The sequence below is a fragment of the Lytechinus pictus genome, chromosome 5 (assembly GCF_037042905.1).
Source record: "Lytechinus pictus isolate F3 Inbred chromosome 5, Lp3.0, whole genome shotgun sequence".
NCBI classification, from domain to species: domain Eukaryota; kingdom Metazoa; phylum Echinodermata; class Echinoidea; order Temnopleuroida; family Toxopneustidae; genus Lytechinus; species Lytechinus pictus.
In genome coordinates, this window is record NC_087249.1 from 6,890,617 (window position 1) to 6,896,616 (window position 6,000).

The window sequence follows — 6,000 nt, forward strand, 5'->3', positions numbered from 1 at the left end:
AGCCTACTCAGAATTGGCTACTGCAGTGGTAATAAACGCAATGGACATTCTTGTTACCTCTGCAAATGCCATAGCCGCAGTAATATCCGGTATTCTCGCTTTCCTATTCGTCAAGATCTTGGCGACACCATTTCGTCGGTCTATCAGACGTCGACGACGAGGGAATTATCGTCGTCTTGGTTCTCATACCCTCGGACGTGATCGTGGTGGTGACATCAAAACATCCGTTACATCATCACCAATAGTTCAGTCCTTCGAAGCTGTCGGATCAGATATTCATGCATCAGTTGATTGCTTGGCGACCAACAAGGCCGTGGATCCTCAGGCAAAACTTAGAGGGTTTGATGAACGAACGTCCCCAGATGAGCTGACAATGGAAGATGAACTATATGACACCCAAGTTGATTTGGAAGCTTCTTTAAAGTCCACCAAATTCTTGGAATGCTTGGAAAATTGTTTGACTCTGAAGAGCCCAGATCCGAGTATGAGTAGTCATTCCCTTCCTTCATCAGCTTCTTCGATAGCTTTACAGTCTCCTGCTTTCTCCTCAGTTTCATTTGAATCCGAGGATATCTGCCCACAGACCATTCAACCAACAATGGCCAAAGCAGCAGGCTCACAACTTGCTAACGCACCTTTAGAGGTCACAACAGCAAGCTCACCAATGACCAACGAACCAGCAGAGGTCACAGGAAACAAACTGCACATAATCACCAAACCCATGGTGGAAACTTATGAAGAGCACCCACTTACCAACAAACCAGCACAGATAGGAGGAAATTTTCCTTTAATCCCCAAATCAATGTCCTTGTCAGAACTGGACTCTTTGACTTTGAAGAGCAAGAATCAAAATCCCAGCCGCCATTTCATGTCGACCTCGCAGACAACACTGGCTGACCCTCCTGCTTTCTTCCAACCTCCTTGTGAACGGGTAAGTAACAGCCCATTGGCCAATTCACCCGAACAAATCAAGAAGGAAAGCTCTATTTCAACCAACCACCTCACAGAGATTGCAACAGAAACCTCGCCAATAACCAGTGGTGAAAACTCACCTCAGTCCAACCATCCCGGGATCATCATAAATGAAACCTCAGTAGTGATCAACAAACCTAATGTTACAAAAGAAATCAATGCTAAACTTGTCAGTCTTCCAAATTCTTCAGATTCCAACACATCATTGAGCTCGTCCTTTACAATAGAATCCCTGCCAGAAATATTGCCAGGAGGAGTTTACCAAACAGAAAAATACATCTATACCGAAATATCTTGTCCTTGGCACCACAAACCCTGGTTAGGTGACGATCAATTCCAATCTGATGTTTACCTGGATTGGCTCAATGACTACAGTTACCGCGGTGACCACGGTAATAGTAGTTACAACAACAACAACAATGATAATAATGGAAGCACCCACGACCTTGATATTGAAGAACGCGTTGAAGTAGCAGAATCGACTATCAAGATTACCAAAGGCCATGCAACCTTGTTCGTATCATTATTGGCAGTATTAGGATTTGTGGTGGCCATCCACATATACGTGACGAATGCTCACCTTTGTCAGAAGACCTTTGAAGCTTTTACAATCTCTTGGGTCTTAGCATCATTAATCCTCTTATTTATTTGGACCCTGATACAATTTTACAACCTCTGCCAGAACTGCATCAAGAAATAATTCATAAAACCCTTCTAGTATTAATCCTGAAATGAACAACAACTAATTACGAGGAAAAGACAGTAACATTTAAACCGTTGAGATAAAGGACAACAAAATGAGGGAATACTTTGAAATCATGGACGAGCATTAAAAGAACGAAAAAAGTTACTAAGAAGAAAAGCAACTCAACAGAACTCAACAATGAATCCGAACTTCTTCAAACTGAAACCGCCAATGCGCAGACTTTGTCCTTCACATTCCAGGAAGTTCACGAACTCTTCCAAAAAAATAAAATAAAAAAAAACTGATTAAATTAAAATAACAGTCAAGTGGCGAACATGGTAAAATCACCTATATGCAATGATTCAATTTGTGATTAATAAATGATGGAATAAAAATATACATTTGTCTTTTAATCATCTGTGTAGTATTATGACTCTCAACTTAGAATATCGTGTATATGTGTAAGAGAGGGCAATTTCTCTGATTCATTTCAATTTTGCATCTCGAATCCTATTAAGAAACTGGGGGGGGGGGGTGCGTATAAGATTCAGGTCGAAAAAATTGTAGTTTACAGGACCTGACGTTATCTGCTTAAAGTCATGCCGTACGTGTTTAACATCCATCTTGCACAAATGAATAAAGCGGCTTCTCCAGGTAAGCGTGTATTACACCTTGAAAATGTAGCCCTTGCAAATTTAACACGAAGGTGCAAAAAAATGTCCGACGATAGTGATCACGGAATTAGTTTATTTATGCTTTGGTTTCGGCTATTGCTCAGGTATTGCGTGAATCTTGATGACATTTACGCAGTTCTTTGTTAATTAAAGGTCAAGTCCACCCCAGAAAAATGTTGATTTGAATAAATAGAGAAAAATCAGATGAAACTTTCATCAAAATCGGATGTAAAATAAGAAAGTTATGACATTTTAAATTTTCGCTTATTTTTCACAAAACAGTGATATGCACAACTCAGTGACATGCAAATGAGACGGTCGATGATGTCCCTCACTCACTATTTATTTTGTTTTCTATTGTTTGAAATATACAATATTTCATTTTGTACAGATTTGACAATAAGGACCAACTTGACTGAACCATATGGTATTAAACAATGCTAATTCCACATGTTTATGGAGGAATTAATCGTTGTTTCACTGGACAATGAGGAGAAAATTAAAATATTTCATATTTCATATAATTAATAAAAAAAACAGTAAATGGACGACGTCATTAGTCTCCTCATTTGCATACCGACCAGGATGTGCATTTAATTGTTTTGTGAAATTAAGCGAAACTTTAAAATGTCATAACTTTCTTATTTTACATCCGATTTTGATGAAATTTTCAGTGTTAGGCTTGTTTGATTTTTCTCTTTTTAATAAAATCAACTTCTTGTTGGGGTTGACTTGTCCTTTAATGATAGCCAAGATAAGTTTACCAGGGGATTCAAGCTTACTGAGAAATAAAAAGAAATATGGAACAAGTGCGCATGGAAAGCGACATTATTTGCGGCTTGATTATTATTTTATTATTATTATTGCGTAAAGTGTCGGTTGTGCCAAAGACATTTAGAACACCCTTTTTCTGATGTTCATTGCTCTATGGAAGTTTATATCCCTGCATGGTAAATAAATTAAAAGTTGCTGTTTTTCTGAGAGGTTGGAGAAGGAAATAAGCAGGAGTAAGCATGAGGTGACCTCCCCTACGACTGAAAGTAGAAGGAGACAGGAGAAGTATAAACGAGAAGAGGTATTCTAAGAAAATTTAAGAAAGATAAGGGAATGATATAACGAAGAATGGTTTGATCATGTACAGTGTATATACTAATTCTATTTAGAGAAGAAATGGCATCCCCCTCAAGGTCGTCATTTCTATTGGCATCAACCTTGGAAACGCGTCTGAAAAATTAAGTAAAGTTTTACCGTAGCTTAGTTCATATTCTTCCTGATATCTTAGATTTAAGGAAAATAACATTCCAGGATGTGTACCAGCCGTCTCTCCAGCAAATAACATATTTTAAATGTGAGCATACTTGTTACTAGCCACTCCATAAAATAATACGTCACATGAAAATGTTCTTGGGGCCATCTATTTCTTTTAAATATATTTCAAAATGATTTTGCCACATTTTTTTATAAGGTCAGAAATAAACATGCAGCAAACAGGTTTCTAGTTGAGAACTACTTTCCAGTGTCATTTTTTAGGACTAGGCCTTTTCGTATGGACGCAGGCTATAATCCAAACAGCACATTTGATATAATTGATTAGCCTTTTTTTTCAAATTAAATCAATTTATTAATCATTTTTTTTATTCAAAATTAATTCACCTGAACGGTGAAAACATAGCGCCTATTTGCTAAATGAGATGAATTACCGCGTCTTGGACATCATTCGCTTTGACCTGCGCCCTCTTCTGTTTGATATATTCCATGTTGTCAGAATCTAAAGTGAATAGTTGAATCACCGTGAACAAGTGCTCCCATACCTTATATATTCCAGTGCTTGCTACTGCTGATAGCACAGACTCCCAAACTCGTGAGCGGAAGGGGGCGACAGGAGTCTCAGGCAATGAACAGGTGGCATTTCGTCCTCATACTCGGGGTACTGCAAAGGTTTGCGAGTGCGTCGCTATAACTACTGTATAGTTTGGATGACTCAAATCGGCGGGTATTCCACTATATAATTTTGTCATTGGCTTCTGCCTGCTTCATTCGAGAGCACCCAACAAGGCAGTGAGGACGTACTGAAAATAGAGCAGAGAGAATAAGGTATTTGGAAAAAAACACTTGTCAAGTTCGGTGATTCATATTAGCTCCATACTGGATTACATAGAAAGTGATCAATTATTTACGACGGTCGAGGATTTTTATGGACTTGATTTGAATTCATGGATTCTATACTACTTGTATTTTGACACATATCAGTCAACCTTTCATCGAAGATGTGATCCAGAGTAAACATACGTGCTTCGTTAGTGAACATTGTGCTACATATTATTAGTCTTTAGGGATATTGTAAGCTCAACCAGAGACGGATATTTAAAATTTTTACTCAGACTCTCACATCAAATTCGTGCTCCTGGCAGAGAATTATTTCCACTTTGATATTCTATGGAAAAGGTAGATTCGAAACCCGAACTGGATCTCAGGGATTTAGTTTGAACGGAAGTATCATTTTTGGGGGATTAATCGAACAGATACAAATGAAAATGGCGTCTCTTCAGGCTGTGATCAACCCTCCTGTTCAGGAAGTTATGCTCGGATCAACTGCCACGTTTTCATGCCTGGTGTACGACAGCGCCGGACACGAGTCAACAAGAACATTTTCCTACGAATGGGAGGCAGCGCCGTACATCGTACAGGAACAGCGATACACCTTCAGCGAGGACAAACATCAGCTGGAAATCTATGATGTTAAGATATCGGACAACAACACCTCTGTCTGGTGCCGAGGAGGTCCGAGCAATAAGGCCAAGGCCAGAATTTTAGTTGTTCCTAGTTTTCCAGGAAACAAAGGCATGGCCACGCCAACCACCGAACCGATGACTAGTGATGCTTTGCTAGCAGGACCTACAGAGCGAAAGAGCAGAGGAGCCGCCGGTGCCACAGTTGCGAGCTTGTTGATTGTGTTGGCAATACTTGCTGTGTTGTTAGTTTTCGCTTACAGGAGATTAAGAAACAATAGAAGATACAGAAGCCTGAGAATCACCTCAAAGTTACTCGGGAACAAATTCGGTGGGAGGAAGTCTAAGATTACGAGGTATTCTGGGGGCGAGGACGGTTACCAAGAACCTGTCATACCTGCCTTCAACAACCCTCCTCAATACACCTGTCTCACCCAAACCAACCCCATCAACAAGAGACCTATTCCGCCGCCAAGGACAAAGAGAGGGAGAAGACATACAGAACCAGCGCCACTTGGCGCCATCGCCGAGGAAGAGCACGGGTACAACACCATCAGACCATGTTCAGGTGACCCACCTAACACTGCTGGAGAACATAGTGGATATATGGACATGTCTGGAAAGAGCAAAAAGGGACAAAATCGGACCTTCCGTCGCGCTTACAGCCAATGCGATGCTGATGATGACTACGAAAATATCAACATCAGAACAATCAGCAACCGGAAGGGGAATCAGACATACGTAAATCAGAATATGGCTGATAAAAGCAAGGGTCATTTGCCATCTCACAATAGCAGTAACTTCAACGGTAATAAACCTCGTGGACGGACTGGAGGGACACTGGTGTACGCAAGTTTGGACTTGGGCGAGGTACAAGGCGGACCTGTCTTTTCGCCACCTCCGGAGGGGGAACGAACAACGTATGCAAAGATCTTGAGGA